General features: G+C 41.5%; 2 protein-coding genes across 2 annotated transcripts in view; one reads left to right on the top strand and one right to left on the bottom strand.

Annotated features, from left to right (window-relative positions):
* Nucleotides 1-171, bottom strand: part of LOC143356124 (alpha-tocopherol transfer protein-like) — a 30,232-nt gene extending 30,061 nt beyond the window's left edge. Inside the window, exon 1 of the mRNA XM_076791559.1 lies at nucleotides 43-171. The gene's annotated coding sequence lies outside the window, so the exon portion shown is untranslated. The remainder of the gene's footprint in view (nucleotides 1-42) is intronic.
* LOC143356121 (alpha-tocopherol transfer protein) overlaps nucleotides 1-15,927 on the top strand; it is a 28,933-nt gene that overhangs the window by 1,251 nt on the left and 11,755 nt on the right. Inside the window, exons 2-3 of the mRNA XM_076791554.1 lie at nucleotides 988-1,189; nucleotides 5,344-5,627. The gene's annotated coding sequence lies outside the window, so the exon portion shown is untranslated. The remainder of the gene's footprint in view (nucleotides 1-987; nucleotides 1,190-5,343; nucleotides 5,628-15,927) is intronic.

The following is a 15,927-nucleotide window of genomic DNA, read 5'->3' on the forward strand; positions in this document are numbered from 1 at the left end:
TGACGGATCCACGCGCACCGGAAGCTGCAATAATCCACTCACCGTGGTTCTCCGACTGGCAGGCGAGATCGAGGGACGGGTGGATCGAGCGATCGAGCGGATCCGTGGACACACTGGTGACACGCGTCAAGCGAAAACGAATCGACGCGCGCTAATGGATGATGCGTGAACCGGGACTCTATCCTCTATATAAACGCGTGCGACCACCTGCAAGTTTGAGCTCTGACCTTCCCTCCTCTGATACGATTACCCCCACCCCTCGGATCGATACTCATCGGAACACTGCCTGCTCGATCATCGCCGGCGCTACGCATCGATCCATCCGCGCCCGTGGATCCGGAACCGGAACTCGCCTTTTCCGGTATTTTCAAGTATACAAAAATCACCGACACTTGAACCGATCGATTCTATCGTGCTGATTCGCGTATTTATTTATTTGTCTAATTAATAATTACCCAGATCCAAGCTGCCCAGGCTTTTAAGAAAAATCGGTAACACTTGTCGATACTCATTGAACTTCCCGAGAACATTATTTTCTGCAGGCTCAATTGCTCATTAATTTCTTTAATTAATAGTGGCCTGGATCTCGAACTTAGTTGTCCAGTTATTTAACACTAGGTTTACGGGTTCTAATATTTTTAATTTACCATTATTGAGATTGTGAAAATCCATCTACGTGGAATTACTCAACAAACTTATTTCCTTAGGTATATATATTATTTAAAAAATGGCTGAAAACTTGGATAGACACATTCTTCTTGTTTTCATAAAGTAATGTAAAATACTCACTTTTGGTGCTCCGTGAACCTAGTGTTAAAGTGTTGAAGATATGTGTACAATATAAAATGAATATACACGATTGAAGGTTTGTTTTTAATACATGAAAAAATAATAATATTTCGTTTTGCTTTAAAGTTATTTGGACGATATTATCGACGTCGATCGCTATTGTAGATAGTTTTACAGACAGTGATACTCTTATTACAGCCCTGCTATTCATCGATCCCGGACCGCTTCCCAACAGGGGCGGGGGGTTGTTTGTTTATCGGAGGACGCGTCGACGAGCGGGTTACCGGTGTTTATAAATAAATCGACGATGAACTTGGCGGTAAAACCGTGTGAGCCGGCCGGTGGTGCGTTGGGGTTGGTCAGGGTGCTGCCTCGGGCTGGAACGAGATTATGGAAAACGGTGAGTAGCCTGGAAAATTTATATTTTTTTCGGGAGGGAACGAACCGAGAGATTCTCTTGAGAATTTGGTGAATTTTGTTTGCGAGTTGTTGTGCGTGCTGGGATCTCATCTGTGGTGGGAATTATTAAATCCCCTTCTGTGTTGGATATGTCTCGATCGCTGGTGCTGTGTAGTATCTGTTTTGAAAATGTTTTTTAAGTAAATTTAGTTTTCCTGAGAATATTTAGTGAGCTGTTTCACTCGAGAATTTGGCGAATTAAAAATTTTGTTTTGCGGGTTCTGTGTGCTGGAATCTCATTTATGGGTCGCTGAGAATTATTGAATTCCCTTTGTGTTTGATCTCTCGATTGCTGAGGGAGCTATTGACTTGAGAATTTGATAGATCTGATGATATTTGAAAACTGGTAGATGATTTTTGCGTTCGGCTTCGTGTAATGTAATTTGCGGTACTGTTTTTTAAACGCTTCGCCAACGCATCTTCGTCACTGGGAATGGTTGCACAGGCCTTCTTTGTGTCGTGTTTTTTCCAACAGTCTGAAGAAGTATACACCTTTTTTTTTATAGTGTCGTTAATGGCGTTTTTCTGTAGCTGGAATGCAAACAAAATGCAGTTGACAATGCTGTTGACTGTTTCATTGTGTTCGTTGCTGCTTCAAGGCGTCTTGCCGGGCTGTGAAAATGCAAATGGTGTCACGAGGGGTCTTTAAAAATGCTGGAACAAGCATGAGGAATTTACAGATTGACGCTTGTGCGAACTAAATTCTTTCATAAATTTCAAAGATAAGTCTTCAAGTCAGCCGAAAAAAATTGAGATAGATGTCTTTCGCCCTTAAAGCGTCAAACATTTGAGCCAGATAAAAATTTTACTTTGATAATTTCAGTCAGTTGAAAATAATGCATGCGTATTCTTAAATGCGCTTATAAATCTTTACATTGTTTTAAATTTCGTTAATTTCTGTCACGAGTGCATAAAATCCAGTTTAGTTATATTATATCGCAAAGAAAATTTTAAGCTGAACCCTTGTGGTGTTGACAAATCTTCCACAGTGTCCGATAAGCTTGCAGTTTTAAATTTAACAAATTACAGTGTACACCGTGGATTGCAAAAAGAACATCGAATAGAGCACGAGATAGGTGGATAGATGTCAGGCCACCGACACGTAGTTTAACACAGTTGTTAGCATCGGCAGAATCTGAAGGCAGCCAATTAATTATCGCCCCTAACAGTTGCGTCAACGTTGACGAGCAACGCGAAGGTCTTCGGAGCAATTAGGGGCGGGCCGCGCGCGTGTATGTGTGAATTATTAGGGGAGGATAGTCAATTATCTTTCGACTTGAAATATTCAATCTATAACCAGCCTCGGTGAAAACAACAATTAAGACGCTCGCTGCAAGCGCGTAAATCGTTATAAAATATGCGTAAATGTTTCGCTCTTAATTAGGATATCTCGCTGATTGTTCCTCGCAAGCGGCATATGTGCTCGCCGTTAAAATTTTCTCTGATACCTCGAGCGAAACATCATAAATCTCGCCGTAAGAGTACGCGAACGTGTAAAGAACCGGCGAAGGTCATCCGCCTGTCGTCCTTTGGATTACCCGGGGTCACCGCGTACCTGTTGGCCAGGTACGAACGATGTCGGTGCAGGTGCAACCGCATTCACAATATTTATTTGTATTTGCGCGTCACTGTCTCGTAAACGTCCCTCGCTTTTCCGACATCGATCAATCAAGCTTTCGATTACCAAAAGTTGCACTGAAAAATATTCACTCGTCGAGGAAAATGATTCGAGTCAATTCGGGAGACGTCGACAACTTGCCGAAGACATTCGCCACTCTAATTTATTCCAGTGCGCATAACATGGCAATTCAATCACTTACAACTCAATTATTTCCTCCGTTATTAACACATCTTGCGCGGGGCACTTTGCCGCGAAAGTCTTACCGTGTGGCATTCATTCTTGCAGCACACGTTTTGTATTTTTGCAACGTATGTCTATCCGATTTTATTGCAAAAACATCACAAAAGCCCATCGATAATAACAATAATCCATCAATAATCCGTGAAAAGCGACTTTTCGTTTCCCGCGCAAGATGTGTTAATGAACATTTTTTTCATAAACATTAAAGTCGACTAAAGGCTCCAATTCCACGCTATTGTGGAATCTACTGTTGTTTCTCGTATCGACGTGCACAAAGTGCTGCTGTCCATTAGAAAAACAGTGCGATGTTAGTTAAATATGTGCTTCTATTGTAGCTCCGGGCAGAAATTACGTGAATCCAGCATGGCGGCCGAGCTAGTGGCGGGAATAAACGCAATTGTAAGCGCAATGTTTTGTATCCAGCTCTTTCATCTGAACCACAATACTGGTATCCACTTCGATACAGCACCGGTATAGTTCCCACGAGTGTCTTCGGTAAACTTCGTCGGTCGAAGTTCACCAGATAGTTGTGACTGGAGAAAATTTCAGAGGATCACGCACGTCGAGCCACGTAACTCGAGAACTTCATTTGTATTCGTTCTGCGCGTCACCGAGAAACGGAAAGACAAGCGTTTTCTTGTTCCTGACGCATGAATGGCAGTTTCCGCTGCTAATCGAGGATGTTAGGCGTGCGTAATATTCACGGAAATTGTTCGAGCAGTGCTGAAAGTAATTCCGAGTCGAAATTGACCTGGCACGAATGGTGGCCGCAAATGGTTGTCGTGTATACACGTTGATCGATACCGTAGACGAACGTATCAAGAGGAATATAGCACGATCGATGAACTGAAACTACAGAACGAGAAACGATCTAAACGATAATTTCTCATGCTGCTACAGCCGAGTATCGTTTCGTCATTCTACCGACACACAGCATCGGCACAGAGAACTCTCAGGCGATCGAACCGATCGCAGTCCGATTAGCATGTAGCCCGTTGCTTTTCTTTCCTTTTCCAATCGTAGTTCACCCGGGTGAAAGTGAAATTGATTTTTTTTTTTATCATTGCACATTTATATAATCTCGCCGATCCCATGCCGATTACATCACACGCGGCGCAACCGGAATTACACGATGATACTTTTTGCAACGATACGATCCTCCTCGCGTCCCCCGTCGCCGTCGCTATCGTTTAACGACAGACGATCGCATAATCGTTCATGAACGGCACCGGTTCCACAGTCCCCGCTCTCTGTCCCCGTAGAAAGGGAAATCGACGAAAATTTTTCTGAACTACGAACCGCCGCGGCACGAACGCGCACCGACTGTGTACACTAACCGCGTCAGGCATTATACAGGAAGTAAGAGTTTCCCTTTCTTCGACCCGGTATGTAAAAGGTGATCGATGAACCGTTCCCCTCCACCGTTCCGTTTGATAACGCGTTCGATTCATTATTAAATCATTAACGGCAGTCAGGCTCGTGCTGGAACCACTGAATGTGACTGATTGGACACTGGACTCATTTATAATGCTGACGAGATTGCGTTCATTCGGGTCTGGGAACAATTTTTATCTGAACACGTATTTCCATAGAGGAGCTCGTTACAATCTTATTCAGACAAACGATAGAGTTTATTCGGAAGTAGAACAATTTTTATTATAACTCTTGTACAGACATTTTTACGATTCCAATGATTGCGAGAGGTAAGTCTCCTTTAACCCCTTAACGCAGTTTTTTTGGAAAAAAACCGGCTAAAAAAAATCAATTTTTGATATACTGCGCTTTTGTTCCACGGAAAAAGGCTGTATTTTATTCTTGAATAAATAAGTGTTATAGCTTGCAATCCCATGTGAATGATAAATATCAATAAAACGATTTCTTTTCTTTGCTTTCACATTGTTATTTTCAATTCTCGATTATATTGATTCGAGTGTGAAAAATTACAGCAGCATAATGTACAACGCCGCTCGAATTATCTCGAGCGTGCACAGTTTGGCCTGTTTGGCGCGCTCGAATTAACTCGAGCGTACAAGTTAATTGTATAATAGTTTTACAATCGCTTTGATCGTGAAGAAGTAGAATTGAGTAGTTCATTGGATTCAATCGATGTCAAAGCAATTGAGGATTTCATCGAGCAGCGTAAATTTCGCTGTTCTCCGATGATGTCTGCGAACTAGATAAAAATGCCATGATCCTCGAGAATGAGTTGAGTGTCGGCGAGAATTTTCCCGCAGAAAGCGGAGCTTTCGAGGAGGAAGTCCGCCGGAGGAGACCCAGGTGACTTCGCCTCCCGTTTCTCCGGGTCCAGGTGGGCGACACACAACTCGCGTGACGTTATGGCGATTGTGGCGATTGTGCTACAGCGGCCCTGCAACTTTCTCGCTGGCAGATCTCTGTGCAAACGCGGAAGGAGCCTGAAACCGGCCCAGTGGGTTCGACGGTGGTCGCAGTGCACGCAGGATCGCGGTGCCGATTGGACCACCACTCGTCCTTGACAGCCTAATCGAAGAGAATCAGGGTGAGTACCCATGCAACCACGATTTTTGTGCGGTCCGAGAATCACTTCGACCCCTTTCAACGCGTTAAGCGCCAAACATCAACCCAAGTTTAATTAATGAAACCGAAACTAGAAATTTAAAATGTCTTATAGGGGACGTTGCCTTAACCCTTTTGAATTCGAAGGATTCCAATAAAATTCGGTTTATCTGGATATCACATAATAAAAATTAATTTCTAAGCTCAGTCAAAAATCTGTTAACTTCTGCTTGCCGTCTTGACTGCCAGAAGCTCTTGCAAAATATTTGTGATATTTTTTGAAAATTTATTTCCCCGTAGAGCACCCCCCTGTAGGAGGGTCTGAGTTTTGCGTTTTTGACTGGGAAAATTAATTTGTAATTGCATCGATGGTTCAGATTGCTTGTACAATGTTTATTGTCCTAGCTGGAACACCGTTTTTAGCGCATGATTTCATGAAATGAAATATTCCGCGAATTGAATTTTGTGACCGTGAGAATTGAGAGAGCCGATTAGATCCTCTCGGCCGGTGAAATGCAAAATCGCAGAGTGACCCGATAAGACGGATTTGAATGTTGAACACGAGGGGTTTTTGTTCCAGAGGTGGGGAGGTTAAAAATTCGCAGAAGAAAGAAGCCCCGAACGCATTAACGCCTGTCATAAAACCGTCATCCGAGCGCGACATGCATAATCAATGATTTTCTTCGGAGTTTTCTTGCACGAGCGTCCATCGATCAATTGTATTACCCTAGCTGAAGAATAAAGTTGGCCGGTTTCAAAGAGACTGCGCGGCGATTTGAATTTCAAATCCTCCTCGGAACGGAAGCGTTTCGCTACTGATATTTTCTCGCGAGTATCGCCGCTATGCTGAAATTCAAACTGAATATCAAGTGTTCATTATTTAATGTATCCTCGCCCCATTCTACACTATTTCGTTTCCGGCTTGGTCCCGAGTCTGTTCGAACAAAACGCTAATTAATCGCGAACATCTTCTGCGATCATTAGCATGGTAGACGCGAAGAGTTTGCAAAATATTTCCAGCAGAAAAATGGCTTCTTTCCCGTAATTAATAGCTCTCGATATCTTAGGAATTAAGACAGGCAGGATGAGAAATGACCGAAAAACGATTTACTAAAATCGGCCAAAAATCGGTAATTTTCAAATCGCGTTTTCAATGTGTTTCCGATTGAATTTCCAATCGTTTTAACGCCAGATTAAACCTGGAAGAATGCACTTTACGACAGTGCAGTTTGAAATTGCCGGGAACCGCGAAATCACGTCGAAATTACGAAAAAAACAATTTACTAAAATTGGGAGAAAATCGGTCATTTTCCAATCACGGTTTCAATGTGTTCCCGATGGAATTTTTCAACGTTTCAAATTCCAAATTAAAGGGGCAAGAATGCACGTTACGATGGAATGTTGTAAAATTTCCGGCAACCGCGAAATCAGGTCGCAATAACGAAAAAACGATTTGTTGAAATCGGCCAAAAATCGATAATGTTCAAATCGCGTTTGAATTCGTTTCCGATGGAATTTCCAACAGTTCTTTACGCCAAATTAAAGCTGAAAGAATGCGTTTCAAAGAGGCTATATTGTAAAATAGCCGGGACCCGCGAAATTACATCGCAATCGCGAAAAAACGATTCGTTAAAATCGGCCAAAAATCGATAATGTTCAAATCGCGATTAAATTCGTTTCCGATGGAATTTCCAATAGTTTTTAACGCCAAATTAAAGCTGAAAGAATGCGTTTCAAAGAGGCTATATTGTAAAATAGCCGGGACCCGCGAAATTACATCGCAATCGCGAAAAAACGATTCGTTAAAAACGGTAAAAAATCGGACATTTTCGAGTCGCGTTTGGACGTGTTTCCGACGGAATTTTGGAACGTTCGAGGCCTCGAACTGAAGGTCAATTGGCTTCAGCAAGAGTATTAAAAAAATGGTTGAGCTTCGATTTTAGAAATAGCACAAGTTAAAAAGTAGAAACGCGGATGTGGACGAAGTAAAAAGTAAAAGTGCAATTGAAGTGAAAATGTTGATGGCAGATAGGGCGGTGAAAATCATTTCTCGCGGTTGAAATAGTTGCAGTAAACCGGTCGCAATAGGAGTCGCGGGAAGCACGATCGAACCGCCGCGAAATGACGCTCGATGACTTGTCCGATGATTACCGGTTACGTCTTTAACTGGAACAAAAGATGGAGAAGCAGTCGGTGTTGCGGCAACGCCTGCGACACACAACAGAGAAAGCAGTAATCGGACGCTCTTATGCGTGTTGCATGTTGCATGTTGCGTCGGCGAACGTAACAAAAGATTACTGCATGCACGCGGTTAACGCACGAATTGCGTGTCCTTCGCGCGGCGCACGACGCGATCGATCAGAAATTACGAAATCGAGCAAATCCGGGGAACAATGGTTGCGGTCGCTTCGATTGTTGTCGATACTGGTCATAACGATGGAACGAAGAAGAAATTATTCATTTCGGGACGATCCCTGATCGTGATTTGCAAATTGCAACACGATATTACGTGCACGGTTATAATTAGATCTGCGGATCTTTATGCGAAATAAAAATGTGCATCGATTGCGAAAAGAAGGTGCCGCAGAGACACGTGTTTCGTTCCTTGAGGATTTAGAAAATTTATAAACAGTATATTCGTAAAATGATTTAATATTTCCACCGTTTTCTGTTCCACCTACAATTTTCAACCCCTAACTCTTTCCATAAAGATCTCGAGGGATGTTCAATTCGAAGATATATTAGGGTAGTTATACAATCGATTTAGTTTATAATTTACTGAAGATTTCAAGCAAATTTCATGTATCTCAATGGGTTTTGGATATTTTTGAAAATTAAACATCAAGCAATTCCCAACCCCCTCAGCTTTCGAAAAATCTTCCGATACATTGATGATGAGGGCCACGTTATAGCAATAGCATAGACAGTTTAGATTCTTGATATTAATGAACTACAGAAGATTATTAAATAACAAAGAGCTCAATAAATATTCTTACAATCTATTACCACTATACGTTGGATTGGTCGTAAAATCTACCCCACTGTTTACGTAACGTTTCCATGACAACAGAAACGTGTCGATCGCAATGATCATCAGATTCAATAAACCTCCATGCAACACAAAGGCAGTCAATACGTTCCTTCACAAATGTCATACAAGAAGAACAGACTCATTCTAACAACAATACGGACGAATCCTTTTTGTCATAACCGGACGGCGAATTTATGTGCAAAATAAAAATTGTCTGCATTCGTCGCAACATACGGGAGCTATTTACATATACATTTATATCTTTTCTTAATCATTTCGATAACTCCAAGATAATAAAACAGTGTTTTTAGATTCTTCGAATATTTCAGTGTATTATTTGAATAGTATTCAATATTAATATTTTGGAATAGACCAGCAACGTCCATCTTTATTTTTCTAGTCTATCCGCGTCAAGAGAGTATACAAATTTAAATGTAACGATTGTTCCGCAACGATTTCCGAATCGGGGCCAAGTAGAATCGTCCTTGGACCAGCAAACGGGATTAATCGCACTCTCGCAATTGCATTCGGCGGCCGCGGGAACCGAGCCCAGGATGCATCTTGATATTCACTCACTTTTACTTTCGCCTTCTCCGGGGAGCAGCACGTGCAACATAACGCGGCCACCCACGACAAAAGTCGCGTACGACGCGCGGTCGTTAGCGAAAGCATCGAGCCGTGGATGCAACAGGATGACCATGACACATTTCGCAACACGATCGTGTCGTCGGTAACGCGCCCGCAAACGCGAATGCAGTTTCTGGATCGTTTCAACGCTCGGTGACGACGCGCTTCCAATAACAAGCCACGATCGATCACCGAAAAAAAAAAGAAGAAAAACAAAACAACAACTCAACCACAACATGTCCAATCGCGCACAAATTCTTCAACAAATGAAATGAACTACAGTCAGTCCCACAAGTATTCGTACGCTCTTAAAAATCGCGTAACTTTTTGGAGAATATTTTTGAGAAGTTAGAACAATTGGATCACCACATAACGCGAGAAAAATGTTTGATTAAAATTGCAATTCGCCGAAATTTTTAATTTTTAATATAAGCCCGCATAAGAAAGTTGCGAAATACAACTTTCAGTATTTTCTCTGCGCTTTCGACCAATTGCAATTTTCGTGAAAAATTTTTTTCGCTTTATGTAGCGATCCGATTGTTCTAACTTCTAAAAAAAAATTGAAGTCCAATATTGACTAAGTTATGCGATTTTTAAGAGCGTACGAATACTTACGGGACTGACTGTAATTGAATTCGATCGCTGATCCCATCATCAACGATAGTAGATACCATAAGTATAAATTAGAGCTGTTTATCGCACAGGAAAAATTCTGACAGATTCGGTCGGTTCTCTCGTGTGTTTTACATAGAGGAGCGTTCGTTGCACCGTGTGTTTTACAATAATTTCTATTGTAATTAACGTGCCCGTTAAATGATTGGTTCGCGGGTTTCTAACGGGTCCGTACCGGAGGAATAATAATAATAATAATCGTTATTAGCGGATTCCATTGGAATCGACGATGCCACGCTTCAATCGGCTGACCTTGGGAAATCTTTCTCAGGTGTCGGCTAATTAATGCATTTATGCAGCCGACGGTGTTTATGTCTAGATACTTTCTCCATTAACTCTCGCGCAGTTTCTTCTTCTGCAGTTTGATGGCCTCTCGCGTACGACTGTCTAGCCTAGTTGACGCCCATTGGGGCTAAATACAGCTGGAATAACGAGCATGATCTCCCCCGAGAGGGGAAATCATTGCTCGGTGGAGATCCGAGAAATCTGACGCGAGAGGCCCGATCAGAACCAACTTCCTAGATCGTTTGATCGTTAACAACCGCTGGACACAACGACGGGAAAACTTTATTTATTTGTTTGGTCGGCCGAGCAGAAACCATAAAATTCAATGACTCGTTTATGCAGTGTTTCTCGTTCAGAATTAAAATCGCTCGGGCTTCGACGCTTTGTCTCAGAATTTTTTTCCGATTGCGGTCGAGCTGGAACGAAAATTGTGCATTTTCCGCCGCCATTATTAACATGTCACTGCAAGATTTTCCTTTTTTTTATTAAAATGAGACTGGAGCAAACATTGTTCGAATGCATCGCGATTACTTTTTACCGGATACCATGCTCCACGACTTTTTTTTCTTAGCAAAGGCAGGATCGAAATGAAAATGATTTATTTTCTGTGGCAATCACTAATTGATAATTTGCTGCAACTCTTTTTCCGATTCCGGTGGAGAACAAACATTGTTCACTTCCGTTCCGATTATTTTCTAGTAGATACTATGCTACGCTATTTTCTTTTTTTTTAACGATTGTACTCGAATGAAAATTAATTATTTTCCTATTCAAGACTATTTTTTAAATTAAAGCAAGACTAGGACAAGAAAGAAAGGCAAAGACGGAATTAAGATGAAAATGATTTACTTCTTGTTGCATTTATTAATGGATAACTTTCTTCAGAATTTTTTTTTTTTTTTTTAAGAAGAAGATAGACCAAGAATTCTTCCTTAACGCTTTCATCTACAACATTTTCGATTAAACTACGCTTAAAAATGACTCTCCTACTTCCTCCATCAATTTTTCCACCGAAGGTCATAAACAATCTCAAAGATTATCCACCTTTTAGAAAGTTTCCAACAAAGTGGGCGGACTGTGAAGCGAAGAAAAAAATTATTATTTGGCAGGCCGAAGTACATTTCGCAACACGGCAGTGCAGAAAAAGTAAAATCCAGTGAAGTGAAAGCGCAGTGCACAGAAAAATTGCAAATATTGAATTAACACAGGTCGTCGCGCTCGCTTCAAAAAGTTTTCCCAACCGTGGGAGAATGTCATGCAAACAGTCAATACACTTCGGAGAATTTAAACGATGACTTTAACAGAAGTCAGAAATAACATCCATCACAAATTCTCTAACCATAATCCCGAGGAAATCACGACTGAGTAAGCATTCTAATCGCTTGGAGTGCATTCCACTCGTATTTTGCAATGCGCCTGAAAATTTCATAACATGCAGTAGCAAGTTGCGCGAATTAGCTCGGTTGCTCTGGTCGGTAAGCAATTAGAACTTTATTTTCAACATGGCTGCTTTATCAGAGAGATTTAGTAATAATTTCAGTTCTTACACGAAAGGGATGAAATCCTGACAAAAGACGATGCAGACTATTCTCTAGAGTACAGGTAGTCGACAGATACATAAAGTCCACTAATTAATTTCTGCGACTAACAGCATTTTTTCTTTTTTTTTTGAGGGGGGGGGGGGAGGTGTTTGTATAAAAGTCTGGCGACCCTGAGTTTGCTATAATTGGGCAAAAATTCGTTCGAACCATGACGTAAGGTTGTTCCAAAGCCGGGGCCGGTTGGTAAGAGGGAAAACCACGGTGCATTTCGCTGCAGCGCGGTGCATCGAGGCCGGGGCCCGGTAGTTGCGGCCAGTTGCATCACCGACCGGCGCAGCGTCGCTGCACTGCAGTGCACTTCTTGGTCCCGCGATCGCGGTCTCTTTCAAACGTTTCTCTTAGTTGTTTTTTTTTTTTTGTTGTTGCTGTTTCACATCGATACCAAGGCCCACCGCTTTCTGAGACGAAAGCTGCATCAAAGGGGGACGCTGTCGACGACCGGAAGTCCTCTTTGTTCCCGCGAAGAAAGTGCCGAACACCATTGTTCCCGCGTTCTCTGTGAACACGCGTCGGTATCCACGATTTTCCACGGGGAAATTTCCCCATTTACCGGGCCCCGTGAAACTTCCTGTAGGAGGTCCCATGGGGTTTTTGGCTCCTCGCTTGAGGAGGTCCCACGGGAAAATCGAGACTCGTTTCGAACTGGTTTCTAATTGATTTTGTTTGGAAGAAGTGAGAACGTAGAAATTTATTGATAATAGAAGGAGCTTTTAAGTCGATTTTATTATTCAGGCCCGAGAATGATCCATAAATTCCTGAAACATCGAGAGGTTGACTCAGAATTTATTTTTTGACCGATGGAGTATTGGAAACGATTTCGGAATTTGTGATAAATTTGGAACCTGATTCTAAATTGTCTTTGTCATCGGTTTAAGAACAAGAAAAAAGTCCGTGAAAAATTGAGGAGTTGATTTTCAAATTGATTTTAATTGATTAAGTTTGAAAATTATCTGGAAATCCGTGAAAAATTGGGGAGCTGTTTTTAAATTGATTATAATTGGTGAAGTTTCAAAAAGGACTTGAAGATCCATGAAAAATTGGAGAGTTGTCTTTAAATTGATTTTAATTGATGACGTTTGAAGAAAAATTGTGAATTTCCTTCAACCTTAAAAATTCATCCAGTCAATTAGCATTGACTTTCTCGTAATCGATAGAAAATTTGTTTATTATATCTTCGATGGTAACAGCTGCTCTCTACTATTTTTTTTTTCTTTATTCAGACCTGTATGTGAATGCAAAAAATACGTTCCCTATATTTGTGTCAGTTATATAATCGAATTACATACGTGAAAGCCTGCGATTTTTACCATTTTTAACCATTCGCGGCTCGTTACAACGTTAACTGATTTCGATCGAACGTTCAGATTGTGTGTAATCGACACAAGTCTACAGAACGCGTTTTACAATGTATTAAACGTACATTGAATAATCATTATTCGACTGGGGATCTTTATATAATATCAATTAAAGCTTTCTGCATCGCAACAAATAGAGGCCAAACGGAAAGTTTGTTTTTCCTTGATTCATTTCGGGAGATCGAAAAGAATATATTGCCAATCCTTGAATTTCCTCGTTTTTGAAAATCCGCGGCCTCGTGACGATCGACGCTATCTCCGTCGAGTCACCTAATTTGCCATACAGCCGAAACTGGGAGGTGTGCGAAAAACGCACACGCTCGTAAATCGCATCGCGGCCTTGGGAATCGCAATTTTTGCGAGAGAAAGGCGCCGCCGGCTGCATTGTCCTCGAGCCGCGATGAATCGCTTGCACACAGTGCGCACACCGGCAGAAACTTTGCCAGCCCGATGCGTTCGCATAAACTATAACCTGTAACAAAGACAGTCATCTCCGGAAGAGGATCCTTCGCGCACGTGTCGCGGCAGGATCACGTTCACCGTCGAAGGACGAGAACAAGCAACGAGAAAAAGCGCGTCTCGCAACATTGTCATTTTTGCGCAATCAGTCGACGACGAAAACAAACCGGTTTTTTTTCGGCTAACATTTGCTCCGCACGCAAAACGCAAAAACAGCTATTACAGGTTTTTTTTTTTAAATCGTAGTCGCTGACTTGTCGGGGATTTTTTTGTCTTCCGAGGAAGCTGATCTTCGATTGTTGAGATATTGTTTAACACGTTGAGCCCGGATATTTCAGACGGCTGGAATGAACAGAGATAAATAAATAAATAGATCACTGCATTTATTTTTTAACTTTGACGCTGATTAATGATTTTGCTAACGTGTTAATGATTTGCTAAAGTAGAAGTGAGGTTTGTGGAATAGTCAACTGGAGTTCCGGTGGATACCCTCTTCTGCGAGGTTAGGTGTCCTTTAACCTTTTGCGTTCGACTGTCCCCTCTACGGCACAAATCACTATAATTGAATTGCCGCATCGCGGGTTGCAGGGAGAACAGTTGTGAAGAACAAGAGCAAAATCCCTGAAGCATTTCCTTTTTAATGGACTGTAGTGGGGAACTTTTTTTGAAAAGTTAGCTAGTCCCTAATGATGCATAAAATGGAGAAAGACTTAATTAGAAATAGACCGAAATCCTTAAAATACCAAACAGTCTTCCAGGCGATAGGAGAACGTCTTCCTCGAAGTTAGCTACCGTCTTTCTTACCGCAAAAAGTCCCATCAAGACTGCTTCGAAGGATCTATAGGAATCGCTTCAAAAATCATCGGAAGACATTGAATCGTCCCAAGGGACACTTAAAGACGATCTAAACTGACATATTACGTTCTATTAAAAGTTAGCTACCCCCTACAAACGATCTGCAAAAGCGAGTCAGTCCAGCCTGGAAAGACCTAACTATCAGTGGACTGAAAGTCGCGAAATACCGAATTGTCTCACAGTGAACACCAGAGGGAGTTCTTCGAAGTTAGCTAACCAAGTCCTGCGCGGTCTAAGAGCCTCGCCAAGAAAGCGACCAGTCCAAACGACCCACCGGAACCGTCTTAAAAATTCTGGAAAGCCGTCTCGTAGAATCTTTCAAATGAAAAGCAAACTTTCCGAAACATTCTATCCGCGAGGGGATCCGCTTTCCGGAAAGTTACACTCCCATACAAAAAGATAGCACGCGTGTGCCATCTTTAATTTCTCGTGTTAAGATTACGCTAGCATGGAAACTCTAAAATATATGGAAAATGTACCTTCTACGTATATGTAAACATAACACAGGTTGACTTTACTTCAATGAGTTCTCTCAGTTGAAAAAGGAACACATAATCTGACGCAGACAAAATGATAGCACACTGGAACTATGTTTACATATTCTTCAGTGTTTCGTGAGCTTGCACGGAGTTACAGTGTTCAAGTTGTATCTAGAGCTTTGTCATATTGCTATTCTCATAATGGGTCGTGGCAAAAAACTTAGTGAAAGCGAAATTAGCACAATTTTAGCTCTGAGAAAACAAAAGTTGTCTATTACTAAAATTGCAAAAGAAGTTAGTCGCAGTCGAAAAGATATATATATATAATTTGTTGAAAGATACAAGTGCATACGGAAAGAAGAAAAGTACAGGAAGGCCAGCAGCTTTGTCTGAACGCGATACACGAGTAATTATACGTGCTGCTTCCAATTCTTGTGGTACTGCGAGGGAGGTCGCTAAGAAAGCTGGAGTCGAAAGAAATATACAAACTATTCGTCGTGTACTTCAGACTAGTAACATTATAAACCGGTCTGGAATAATAGCGAAACCATCATTAAATGCCAAACATAAGGAGGCACGTTTGTTATTTGCAAGAGAACATGCGCTTTGGAAGAAGACTTGGAGAAGAGTAATTTTTACGGATGAAAAGAGGTTTAATCTTGATGGACTAGACGGATGTAAATATTATTATCATGATATTCGTAAGAAACCAATAACAAAAATTCGACGTCAAATGCGTGGAGGTGGAGTAATGGTCTGGGCTGGTGTCGGATATAAAGGAAAAACGGACATCAAGTTTATTCAAGGAACAATGAATAGAGTCCGATATCTCGAATTAATAAAAAATCAAATTTATACATATGGGGAACGCATTGCGAAAACGCCATATATATTCCAAGTCAATGCTGCAGTACATACC

Source organism: Halictus rubicundus, chromosome 8 (assembly GCF_050948215.1).
Source record: "Halictus rubicundus isolate RS-2024b chromosome 8, iyHalRubi1_principal, whole genome shotgun sequence".
NCBI classification, from domain to species: domain Eukaryota; kingdom Metazoa; phylum Arthropoda; class Insecta; order Hymenoptera; family Halictidae; genus Halictus; species Halictus rubicundus.